Source organism: Mus musculus, chromosome 9 (assembly GCF_000001635.26).
Source record: "Mus musculus strain C57BL/6J chromosome 9, GRCm38.p6 C57BL/6J".
Lineage (NCBI taxonomy): Eukaryota > Metazoa > Chordata > Mammalia > Rodentia > Muridae > Mus > Mus musculus.
The window spans coordinates 21709998-21723477 of NC_000075.6; the positions used below are offsets into that span (position 1 = coordinate 21709998).

The 13480-nt window shown below is 47.7% G+C and overlaps 1 long non-coding RNA gene across 2 annotated transcripts; it reads right to left on the minus strand.

The window, feature by feature from the left end:
• Window positions 1–3318: 3318 nt before the first annotated feature.
• Window positions 3319–13359, minus strand: Gm26511. Of its 2 annotated transcripts, XR_001779098.2 has the most exons (4): window positions 11844–13359; window positions 11210–11334; window positions 8035–8133; window positions 3319–3499 (listed from the first exon to the last, which is right to left on the minus strand). It is a non-coding gene; the product is annotated as a predicted gene, 26511 (long non-coding RNA). The 2 variants fall into 2 exon arrangements; XR_001779097.2 differs by having other exon boundaries at window positions 11210–13359.
• Window positions 13360–13480: the final 121 nt, after the last annotated feature.

Sequence of the window (13480 nt, forward strand, 5' to 3'; positions counted from 1 at the left end):
CAAAGACTTCCATGACCAGCTTAGTTTTCATTAATTAATTAATTGATATTGTGCTGGGCAGTAGTGGGGCATGTCTTTAATCCCAGCATCTGGGAGGCAGGGAAGGAGGGTCTCCATGGGTTCGGGGTTACCCTGGTCTACAGAGTTAATTCTAGGACAGGTAAGGTTACACAATAAAACCCCATCTTGAAAACCTTGTTAATTAAAATTCTTTTTGTGGGGTGGGGAAATATGTGCCATAGTGTACACACAAAAGGTTCAGCAGACATCCTGTGTGAAGTGTTCCTTCCTTCTACCGTGTGGACCCTAGGCTTTATCAAACTCTGGTTGCCCCGGTTGGTGGCCAATGCCTTTACCCACTAGGTTATCTCACATGCTTCAGAGCCCTTTATTAAAATCCCAAACAAGGACGGAGGGAAGCTCAACAGTGAAGAGCATTTGCTGTCCCTCCACGTGACCAGAGTTCAGGTCCCAGGGTCACATCTCCTCCTTTTTGTTTTAATAAAATGAGGCTGGTCTAGGCCTGTGCAATTATGTCCATCCGCCGTGGCTCCTGTTTTAGGTCGTTCCTCTAATGTCACAGCCTTTCCCGTCATAGGGTAACCCTATCGCCACTGGGCCCCGTGTCTTAGGTTGGTCTGTGCATGAGGAAAGTTGCCCGTCTCTGGACACCGCAGTGCTGTGTGACAGTAACTGCTAAATGACCTAGGGCGAACTCTGCAAAAGAGGCCAGCCAAAAAACGAATTAGTGGGGAAATCATGATCACCCTATTGATGAGCAAGGGCTGATCAATGATCATTGAGTCTCTCTCATCCCAGTGCCGTTGGGTGCAAGAGCAGAGAACTCAGATGCTGACTAATTCTTGAGCATAGATAACCAAATTTCAGGGGAGGAGCCGTTTTCAATAGCTAAAAGTGCCTGAGTTATAATCACCTTGTCACGTTTTTGTTGGGTTCTGAATTTGCATACCAACCAGAGCATGAACACCAGTCCACAGCATATGACAGCACCAAACAAAATCACTCCCACCCATTCCTTAAAGTAAGAAAAAGCAGAGGTAAGCCAAGAGGTAAAGTCTCCGAGGGTCACTGGTTCCACTCTGGTCCCATTAAGGTTCAGGATCTGCATCTGCAGCCTCGTCTGCAACCTTTCCAGCTCCTGCGACCAGTTCCCCTTCAGGTAATTCGATAGGTCTGTACTTTTAATAAAAGAATTATTAATATACCTATTGGGAGTAATGCACACATGCAGAGTGGATGCCACACAACTCATTTGTATGACATCCATCATCTGTTCCATGTCATGTTGTAAAATATCCACTCTGATTCACTAACATTAACCCTGAGGTGATATGAGAATCCACCCTTTGCAGGGTAAGCAATGCCTCAGACGTATTTTTGTTTTGTTTTGTTTTGTTTTTGCTATCTGACTTACAGTGTCAGCAGTATTAATTTGATCTGCCCAATGAGAGATAATCTTTTTCTTTAAAAAAAATTACAGGGTGTAAAAGGTTTATCCACATTATGCACAAAGCATAGTGTATAATTTAAATGAAAACTAGTACTCTTATACACCCGTGGCTCTTGAGGAGTTTGTCGTGCATAAGGCACATCCAAAAAACATTCCTTTGCAAAAAACAAAGGCTAGGTAGAAGAATTGGAATGTACCGGTAAAGGTACTGGCCATGATCTTACTATGGCCCACAAAGGTATACTTATCCCGGTCTCAATCATCAGGAGCAGGATCATCTTGGGATTCATCTTGATCTTTCACAGTCCTTGTCAGTCGTTCTGGGACCCACAGCTGTTGTCAATGATCCTGGGGAAACAAACAAACAGACCCTCTCGCCCACGTCAACACCGTCAACACCGGTGGACAATGATTTCCACGCCCTTATGGCAATCTGATTCACCTGCTCAAACACCTGCACTGGATATCTTGTCTGTTGCTGTGCAAAGCGACCTTGACCAAGCAGCATATCCCTATCCCATGCTGGATTTCCTGCAGCAGAGTTAGCCACTGCCTGTTCACTGTAAATTCAATAAGGAAGGCTTTCCAATCTAAATACTGCCCAGGTGAAAGGCATGCCTTCCTCCTCCTCTGCCTTGGCTCTTTCATTTTGTCCTTTCTGTCCACCTGATAACACTGTGTCTCCTTTCTTTTTCCTTTTTCTTTTTAAGCCCTTCTCCTCTTCCGACATACTTTCTTGTTGCTCTGTAAGGATTTTCTGACCTGAGTTGACTGCCTCTACACACGTTTCAAACAGTAACAGAGTCCATATATCAGAACAAACAAGACCAAAATTATCAGACCTACCCACAAAGGGTCAATAGGAAAAAAAAGCATAACTCATGAACCTTAACTTGTCCCAAAACCGGGAACCTTAACTTGTCCCAAAGCCGGGAACCTTATTGTCTCAATCCTTTCTTTCCTTCCTTTCCTTTCCCTTTTTTTTTTTCCTTTCCCCTTTCCTTTTCTTCACTATTTCCTTTTCTTTATCACTGATTCCTTTTATTTTTCCTCCCTTTTCTTTTCCTTTTTATCCCCCTTTAACCCGGGGATCAATTTGGGAGACTTACCAGTACCACCGTTCCTCAGCTGAAGAGTTCTGAATCCACGCTGGATCCTTCTCAGCAGTCTGTTTTTTTTTTTTTTTTAAAGATTTATTTATTATTATATGTAAGTACACTGTAGCTGTCTTCAGACACACCAGAAGAGGGAGTCAGATTTCATTACAGATGGTTGTGAGCCACCATGTGGTTGCTGGGATTTGAACTCCGGACCTTTGGAAGAGCAGTCGGGTGCTCTTACCCACTGAGCCATCTCACCAGCCCTCAGCAGTCTGTTTTATAGGAACACTTTATTACCACCGTTCCCCAGCCGAAGAGTTCTGAATCCACGCTGGATCCTTCTCAGCAGTCTGTTTTACGGGAACCTTTATTAACAGCTCCTTCCCCGTGATGCAGTTCTGAATCCTCCCTGTAGCAGGGGGTCTTCGCTAGTGCCTGAAGATGTTTCTTGTCCCGGGTTTCGGCACCACTTCTTGCGCGCGCTCGACTGGCCAGGAAGAACAATGCTGCAACAGGATCCTTCTGCACACGTTTATTGGGAGAGCTTGATTGTAGAGGCGAAAAGACCTCGAGCCCAGAACTGGTGCTGCTTTTATAGGCCTAGGACAGGCATTCTCTCTCATCTGATTGGTTAACTTGTCTCTCATCTGATTGGTTAACTTGTCTCTCATCTGATTGGTTAACTTTTGTCAATTCTCAAAACCTCACCTTGGCAAAAGAACCTTTACTGGCTATGTATGTGTGGTGGCCAGCAGTAGCCAACTGCCACTCTGCAACTGCCACTCTGTAACTGCCACTCTGCAACGGCTTCCCACACACATCCTCTGGGCAAGTCCAACTCCAAGGAATGAGATGCTCTCTTCTGTCTGGTTTCTACCAGCATTTATCTGCATGTGCTCAAGGACACACACACACACACACACACACACTACAGAGAGAGACAGAGACAGAGAGAGTAAAATAAGTGTTTAAAAACCCCAGCATGCCAGGTGGTAGTAGCACACCCCTTTAATCCCAGCACTTAGGAGGCAGAAGCAGGAAGATCTGAGTTTGAGGCCAGCCTGGTCTACAGAGTGAATTATTCCAAGGACAACCAGAGAAAACCTATGTCGAGGGGAACAAAAACAGAGAAAATGGCAACCCAGCCATGGGATTATGGGACTCTGGGTAGACTCTGGTGACCCTTGACTTTTGTGTGCTTCTCAGGACCTCTCTCTCTCTCTTTCTCTCTCTCTCTCTCTGTCTCTCTCCCTCTCTTCTCTCCCTCCTCTCTCTCTCCCCTCTCTTCTCCACCTCTCTCCCCTCTCTCCCACTCTCTCTTTCTCTTCTCTCTCTCTCCTGTCTCTCTATCTCTGTCTGTCTGTCTGTCTTTCTCTTTGTGTGTGTGTGTGTGTGTGTGTGTGTGTGTGTTTTGCACTCACTCATTTTCTTCCAGCTGTATCCATGGAACTCTAGATAAGAAGTGAGCATTAGCCTCTCGCATTAGGTGGGCACCAGCGCTATCACACTCCAGGGGATCAACGCCGAGCTAACCAAGCGGCAAGGTGGGTGAAGGCAATTGCTGTCAAGTCTGAGAACCAGAGTTCTAGCCCTGAGAACTGAATGGTGAAGGGTGAAGGTAGCTGTTCCAGAGTTGTCCTCTGATGTCCACTCAGGAACATGGCAGGGACCTTCACCGCCCCCAACATACACATAACTAATCTCATGTCCCCTGGGATTGGCTACCTTCAACCTTCTCAGTCACGCTGGCCACGTGTGGCTCTGTACAGCCCTATATAGAACTACACACATAAGCCGGGCGTGGTGGCGCACGCCTTTAATCCCAGCACTTGGGAGGCAGAGGCAGGCAGATTTCTGAGTTCGAGGCCAGCCTGGTCTACAAAGTGAGTTCCAGGACAGCCAGGGCTACACAGAGAAACCCTGTCTCGAAAAACCAAAAAAAAAAAAAAAAAAAAAGAACTACACACACAGCCTGACATCCCCCTGGTCGCCTAGCCAACATGGTTCACAGGCAGCCTGTGGCAGATGAATATCCATCTCTAGGGCTCCAAAGGCTCCTGGCCCAGGGCACTCAACAGGCCATGTGAACAGTAAAGCAGTGTCTGAGCCCTGTCACTGTCCACTTCCTACTCTGATACAGACTACCCCAACATCCCCCACCTAGCCCACCATTCACCTCTTCCTTAGATTCTCACGCCTGCTGTCTTCCCCAGAAACCATGGGAGGCACCAAGTTGGTACCCTCTCAGCTTCTCTTCTGCTCAGGAGCCCTCCATGGCTCCCACCTTAGTCTGGATTGAAGCCGACATCGCCCCTATGGCTGGGCTTGAGTAGCATCTTTTCCTTGTTATCAGTTTTGGTGGGGGTGAGGCATTTGCTTGCCTCTTCCCAGCAAGGTCTGTGTCAAGGCTGAGGACACAGGACGCTGGGGATGGCATCTTAGGACAGAGGAGAAGCTGGAAGGCTTCTCTTCCTTTCAGCCTTCTCCATTGAAGCAGACAACTTGACAGTCTAAATATCACCTTGGAGACGAATCTCTAGGTGTGTCTATGAGGGAGTTTCCAGATTAGGTTCACTGAGGTAAAACATGCCACCCTGATGTGGGTGGCTCCATCCCATAAATTGGGTTCCTGGTCGGAGAGAAAGGAAAAGGTGACGGAGAAGCAGCAGTTACCTCACCTTCCCACCATCATGGCCTCTCATCTCTCCCCTCAGCGGTGAGCCAGAATCTTCCTTTAAGTCACCTTTGTCTGCATCCAGGCAGAAAGAGTACCCTCAGCTCGCCCCGCCCTCCAGCTAAAGCTCCCTGACCTCACAGGGCCCAGGAGGACTACCGGGTTCCTGCCCCAGTCCTGTACCCAGAGGGGGAAGTGTCCTTATCGCTACAGAGGCAGAAATGCAGAAGAAAGCCAGGCCTCTCCCTGGCCTGCCTCTGAGTCACCCATCCCCTTAGAACTCTGGGAAACCAGGCCCTCCCTCAGCAGCTCACAGCCCTGTTTGTGTCTGTGCTCCACAGATGGAGGTGCTGCCATAGCCACATAAGTCTTAGGCCATGAGTGCCATGAGTTTGGTCCCTAGAACACACATCAAAATGGAAAGAGAGAAGGCCCCAACTGCATAAGGTTGTCTCCCTTTTTTTGTTGTTGTTTTTTGTTTTTAGAGACAGGGTTTCTCTGTATAGCCCTGGCTGTCCTGGAACTCACTTTGTAGACCAGGCTGGTCTCAAACTCAGAAATCCTCCTGCCTCTGCCTCCCAAGTGCTGGGATTAAAGGCGTGTGCCACCAAGCCCGGCTCATAAGGTTGCCTCCTGACCACCAGAAACACCCACAAGAACAACCATGAGCAACTTGTTACATTGTCACCCTAGCTGGGCATGCACATGCCCTGTACAACTAGTTCATCGGTCAGAAGTCTGAAGCAGAAGTATTGGCCTAGGAGGTCAAAGCCAGGTTGGGGTACATAGTGCCCACTAAAAAAGGCTGGAAAGCTGGCACAGCAGTTAAGAGCACTGGCTGCTCTTCCGGAGGACCCAGGTTTAATTCCCAGCACCTACAATGGCAGCTCTCAACTGTCTCCAGCTCCAGCTCCAGGAGGCTTACTGCCCTCCTCTGACCTCTGAGGGTACCAGGCACACACCCTGGCTCTCCTGGAACTTACTCTCCAGACCAGGCTAGCCTCCCACTCAGATCCACTGGCTTCTGCATGTGCCACCACTCCTAGCCCAAGAAGAATTTTAAAACAGAGCTGAACATGGTGACACACCTGTTACCCTAGCACTGGGCAGGCTGAGGCAGGAGGATTATGGATTTTGAGGCCACCTTGAGCTACTTAGGAAGAACCTGTCTTGAGCTAGGTAGATGGCTCAGTGGGACAGAGTGCATATTGTGCAGTCATGGAGATCTGAGTTGAAATCCTCACCAACCATGTGAAAAGCCAGTCACCCCCTCCATCCCTACCCCCCTCCTTACTGGTTACCAAGGCAAATGTGGAGGCTGAGGCAGGAGAGTTGCTGGGACTTGCTGGCTGCCAGCCTGGCTCCAAGTTCTGTCTATGGCACATGCCTTTAATCTCAGAACTTGGGAGGCAGAGGCAGGTGAATCTCAAGGCCAGCCTGGTCTACAGAGTGAGTTCCTGCCCTGCCCCCCACCAAAAAAGGAAAAAACAAAACAAAATCTTTAAAATTTTATTTTATTTTAAAATTGTATTTATTTATTTGTTTAATTTTTTTAAGACAGAGTTTCAGCCAGGCGTGGTGACCTTTAATCCCAGCACTTGGGAGGCAGAGGCAGGCAGATTTCTGAGTTTGAGGCCAGCCTGGTCTTCAAAGTGAGTTCCAGGACAGCCAGGGCTACACAGAGAAACCTGTCTCAAAAAAAAAAAAAAAAAAAAAAAAGACAGAGTTTCTCAGTCTGGGAAGTCACTCTGTAGACCAGGCTGGCCTCAAAATCACAGAGATCCACCTGCCTTTCCCTCCTGAATTCTGGAATTAAAGGCATGTGTCACATCAGCACCCTTCTTTAAGTTTTTATTTACTGTGTGGGTGTATTGCAGCATGTGTGTGTGTGCCCATGACCATGGAAACCACAGCCCCTGGAACTGGAGTTCTAGGCAGTTGTGAGCTGTCCTGTGGGCACTGGAAACTGAACCAGGGTCCTCTGAAGACGACGGGCTTGTCTCTCCAGCCCATCATCTCTGTTGTTTATTTTTTTGAGACAATCTCTCCATGCAGTCCTGGTTGATCTGGAACTCTCTGTGTGGACCTGGATGGCCTCAGACTCAAGAGATCTGCCTCCCTCTGCCTCCCAACTGTTTAGATTAAATGTGTATACCACCCACACCCCTAACACACACACTTGTTTTTCTTCCTTCCTTCCTTCCTTCCTTCCTTTCTTTCTTTCTTTCTTTCTTTCTTTCTTTCTTTTTTTGATTTTGTTTTTTGTTTTTTGAGACAGGGTTTCTCTGTGTAACTCAAAAATTCGCCTGCCTTCCCCCCCCCCTCCACCCCCACCCCCGTGGGGCTTGTTTTTTTTTTTTTTTTTTTTTTTATATAAAGTTTCTCTATGTTGCCATGGCTGCCCTGGAACTCACTCTGTAGATGTAGACCAGGCAAGTTTTGAATTCAGAGAGCCTCCTGCTTCTGCCTCTGGGTATTGGGTTAGAGGCGAGTGTCTCCACAGCCTGGCTTACTTTCAGAATTACACTTATTTAATTGAGGAGGGAGGTGTAGGGTTACAGCCACAGTGTGTGTGGAGGTGAGAATTACTTCTCTCCGTCCAGTAGCTAGCACCTTTACCCACCTGACCCATCTTACCTGCTCTTTTATTACTTTGTTAACCTGTTAGGTTCCGAGAAATATTTCCCAGATCATATGAACCAAATCTTTGTCAGTGACACCCAAGGTTTGAACACATGTGTTGTGCTCTTTTTTTTTTTCAATGAAAAAATAAAAAATAAAATAAATACCGTTTTAGCATTAATAATTCTTTCAAGCAGGCTGTGCACAGGAAGAGGAGCTCGATGACTTCTGTGACCTCAGGGACAGGGAAGAGAGTTTTCCGCAGCCTGTGGAAACATGGTTTCAAAATCAAAAACAAAAAGGAGATATAAAAGGCCTGACCGACTGGGGCTGGGACTCCCGTGGCTAGAGGCTTGTCTAGCTTGCTGGACACCCCAGGTTCTATCCCTAACCCCCCTAGTAACTGAAGTTGGTGGTACAAGCCTGGCATCCTGGCTCCCTGGAGGGGGAAGCAGAAACATCCGTTTAAGGCTAGCCTTAGATACAGAGTTAGTTTGAGGCTAGACTAGGTTACATTGTAAATTCCTGTCTTAAAAAAAAAAATCAGCTGGGCCATGCCTTTAATCCCAGCAATTGGGAGGCAGAGGCAGGCGGATTTCTGAGTTCAAGGCCAGCCTGGTCTACAGAGTGAGTTCCAGGACAGCCAGGGCTACACACACACACACACACACACACACACACACACACACAAATAAAAACTGGTCCAGCACTCGGGAGGCAGAGGCGTGGGGATGTCTGGGAGTTCCAGGCCAGCCTGGTTACATAGAGACTCTATTTCAAAAAACAAACAAACAAGGAAACAACAACAATAACAACAAAAACCCACAAAACAATCACACACAACAAAAAACAAACAAAACCCCAGGCAGAGGCAGAGGCAGGCAGATTTCTGAGTTTGAGGCCAGCCTGGTCTACAGAGTGAGTTCCAGGACAGCCAGGGCTACACAGAGAAACCCTGTCTCGAAAAACCAAAAAAAAAAAAAAAAAAAAACACACACACACCCCCCCCCCCCCGGGACTAGACAGATGTGTCTTGGGGTTACTATTGCTGTGTTGAAACACGAGAAACAAAACCAGCTTTAGGAGGAAGGGTTTATTTGGCTTCCATATCCCTAGTCAGGAGCCATTGGGGGAAGCCCAAGCAGGAGCTCAAACTGGGTGGGAACCCAGTCAGGAAGTGATGCAGAGGCTCTGGTGAGGAGCTGCTTACTGCCTTGCTTTGCTCCTCAGGGCTCTTATAGAACCCAGAACCCAAGCCCAGGGATGGCCCCACCCACGGTGGGCTGGACCATCCCCTATCAGCTGCTAATTAAGAAAATGCTTTCCCGATGGATCTTATGGAGGCATTTTCTTAATTAATGCTCTCTCCTCTCAGATGGCTTTAGCTTGTGTCCAGTTGACAAAACTAGCCAGCCAGCAGCGATGGCTCTGTTGGTTGGTATAGTGTCTGCTGTGCAAGCAGGGTTCCTGAGCTGGACACACAGCGCCAAGGGGGAGAAGCCAGGTGTGGAGGGGGTGGGACGTGTGCACCTGCAGGCATTGTGTGCAGGCAGCTGCAGGTTGATCAGGCCATTCCTGTGGCTTGCTAGCCAGCCCATTTAATTTATCCAGTCAATGAGTTCTGGGTTTATACCAACTTTAAAGATAAGGTGGACAGATAACAAGGAAAGCACTTGGTGTAGAATCCGGCTGCGGCATGCACAAGCATGTGCAGATGGACACACACAAACACACACACCACAAATTTCGAACAAAATAATTTAAATCCAAGCAACTTGTATGTCTTGCTTTAGGCAAAAAAAGGGCAGGTATTTTCTAGAGTTGAAAAGGAGGGAGGAGGGACAGCCGGGTGTGGTGCAGGCCTTTAATCCCAGCACTCGGGAGGCAGAGACAGGTGGATTTCTGAGTTTGAGGCCAGCCTGGTCTACACAGTGAGTTCCAGGACAGCCAGGGCTACACAGAGAAAATGCTTTCTCGATGGATCTTATGGAGGCGTTTTCTTAATTAATGCTCCCTCCTCTCAGATGGCTTTAGCTTGTGTCCAGTTGACAAAACTAGCCAGCAACGATGGCTCAAAAACCTAAAAAAATAAAAATAAAAATAAAAAAAAGGAGGGAGGAGGGAAGAAGAGGAGGAGGAGGGGAATAGGGAGGTAAGAGGAGAGGGCTGGGGTGGAGGAGAAGGAGGTGGAAGAAGTCAGAGACTAAGACTGTCTCTGGGGTGACTATGTCCACTCCTGGGGTGGCTGCTGGGAGGGGAGCAGCACCCAACATTTTCCTGGTCAAGTTCCAGAATCCTCTCAAGCTAGTGAGAGGAAAGCAAGCAGAGGGGAAGAAACAGGGAAGAAACCTTCTGGAGCAAAGTCTGTGGCCCAGGGCCACACAGGAGCCAACACGGGTGGCAGCTGAAGAAGGAGTCAGAGAAGCAGGCTCCACCCCCAACAGGCTGTCATGGCTTTATTCCTACAGTGGGCACATGAGGATGGTCAGGGACACACACACACACATACATATCACACATACACATACACATACCATACACATACATACACACATACACACACATACATACATACATACACATATACACACACATACACACACAATACATACATACACATATACAGACCACACAATACACACCATACACACATACATAACACACACACTCACATAAACCATACAAATACACTACACACACCATACACATACAGCACATATACACACACATATACCATTCATGTACACCACATATACCATACACATATGCACACACATACATACCATAAAACACACACACAATACATACACACACTATACATATACACCACATACATAGTGTACACACATACACACACACACACACACACACCATAGCCATCAAGAAGTTACAGCTGCCGGGCATGGTGGCGCATGCCTTTAATCCCAGCACTTGGGAGGCAGAGGCAGGCAGATTTCTGAGTTTGAGGCCAGCCTGATCTACAGAGTGAGTTCCAGGACAGCCAGGGCTATACAGAGAAACCCTGTCTCGAAAAACAAAAACAAACAAACAAAAAGAAGTTACAGCTATTTCAACTGGGAGCAGCGTGGGGTGTTTTCAGTAACTGGCTTAGTATATTATCTCTGTTGGTGAATAGTCAAGGCTGGGTTAAGCCATTTTTTTATGGCTAGAGGCTATTGCCCAGTACAGCCTGATTCAATTCCTCATGACCTGAGGCCATTGCCCAACCGCAGGGACTGGCAGAGGCTTGGAGATATCACAGGCAGGTGTGGATCTGGGCAAACTGGCCAGGGACAAGCTGGCCAGAGCAGAGTGCTGCAGAGAAGCAGCACCCAGACCTACCTCATGGAAGGCCCCGGCCACTGTGACCAGCTCAGCACACAGCTTGACTTCAGGGAAGAGATTCCTTCCTGGTGACTCTAAGGAGGCCCAGTGGGGAGGGCAAGGCAGAGGAGGGGGAGTCCCAGCTGTTCAGGAGACAGAGAAAGGGGATCACTGAGCCCAGGAGTTACAGGTTATTTATAGTGAGTCTCCTGTTGCCAAGCCAGGGAGCTGCCATGTGTGAACTGCCATGTGTGGCAGGCTGGGACGGAGACCCACTCAGGAGAAAACGGACTTCTGTAAGCTGTTAGCTGACCCCCAGCACTCATGGGCATGTGTGTACACACACAAAATTCAGTAATACCATGAGTTTTAATTAGGTGAGAGGCAACCAAGGAGGACACCTGACGTTGAACTCTGGCCTACATATACGTGTGAGCACACGCATAAGCGCCTCAAAACTCAAGGGAGAAAAAGAACCAAGCTGTTCGGGCGGTGGCACATGTCTTTGACAGGCAGATGGATCTCTCTGAGTTTGAGGCCAGCCTGGCCTACATAGTGGGTTCCAGGACAGCCAGAGCCATGTAATAGAGAGACCCTGTCTCAAAAACAAACAAACAAACAAACAAACAAAAACCGAGAGAAATCAACTCACAAAAGCAGCTTTTTACACCTTTCTGTCTTCTGGCTTCTACTATCTGTGTAGCTGAGGCTATCCTCATGGTCCTCCTGCCTCCCTCGGGGAGTGCTGAGACCACAGATTGTGACAACAGGCTTGGTTTACGTGATGCTGGGGACGAAGCCAGGTACCCTACCAACCCAATGCAGTGTGTCCCGTTCTCTCTCCTGTCTCACGGTTCAGCTTCTGGTAGTTTGTTTTGCATTATGTATTATTTACTTTTTTATTACTGCCTGTGACACATCACAATATGAATGTGCAGGTCACAGGGACGAGTTCTCTCCTCTCATGTGGGTCCTCGGATTTGAACTCACATCAGGTCAGTCCTGGCTGCATGCACTAAGCCAACACACTAGCCCTGGTTTGTTCTGCAGGGAGCTAGGCAGGGACAGAATCTGAGTCCCTTTTAGAAAATCCCTAAGCCTTTGATTCATCAAAACTTCTCTATCCATGGCAGACAGCCTTCTGGTTTAGCCATCCAGTGTCAAGAGGGGAAAAAGGCCACATGTGGTTGGTTTTGCTTCGAGGGAAGAGATGCCCTTCTGTGTGTTCAACTCCTTGTAACAGGATAAAGCGGTACCAGCAGGTGCCTAAGGAAATAAACCAAAAATCAACATTTCTGTCAACACAGGAAGGAACCCATTGATTCTCAGATGAATTATTTAAAATAATTTCAACTTTAGCTTTGAAACAGGGTCTCTTGACAGGTGGTAGTGGGGTGGTAGTAAACACTCAACATTTAATCCCAGCACTCAGGAGTTAGAGGCAGGCAGATCTCTGAGTTCTAGGCCAGCCTGGTCTACAGAGTCCAGGACAACCAGGGCTACACAGAGAAACCTTGTCTTGAAAAACAAAACAAACAGAAACAGAAACAAAACAAAAGAAGAAAAGGAAAGAAAAGAAAGAAAGAAGGAAAGAAGAGGAGGAGGAAACAGAATCTGTGTAGCCCAGGCTAGTCTGGAACTTGCTGTCCAGACCAGTTTGGACTTTGCTCACAGAGATCTGCCTGCCTTCTTCCTAGTTTCAGTGTTACCATATCTTGCTATGGAATTCTTCCATTAATAATTATAATTATTCTAACTACTGGGTCCTACCCCCCAAACCAAGTAATGTTTCTTCTTTCTAATTAATTAATTAGTACAGGGGAGTGTGTGTGGAAGTTAGAGGACAATTTGCTGGAGTTGGTTCTGGTTCTCTCTCCTTCCAGTATGTGGATCCCTGGGATCAAACTCAGGTCTTCAGGCTTGCACCCTCACCCACTGAGCCAACTCGCTCACCCGCACACGCCGCCGCGTTTTATATACATTTCTCGCTGAGTGTTTGTGTTTATGGACGGATCCAGATAAAACCTGCAACTGTACTTGGGTCAGAAATCTATGTGCCCATTCCTAGACAGGAAAGCAAACTTGCTGCAAGAAGTGTAGGGGTCGGGGGTGGGAGGGGGCTTCGCATACTTCTGTTTTGCTTTGGAGGTGGAAAGGAAAGCGTCAGAAGGCGACCCAGGGTGTGGAAGGGCGTGGGTCGTCCCTTGAACACTCAAACAGCAACGCGGGCGGCTAAGTGTCCGGGAAGCGGTGAAATTCTGTGGGAGGAATTTGAGGAACTTCCCACTG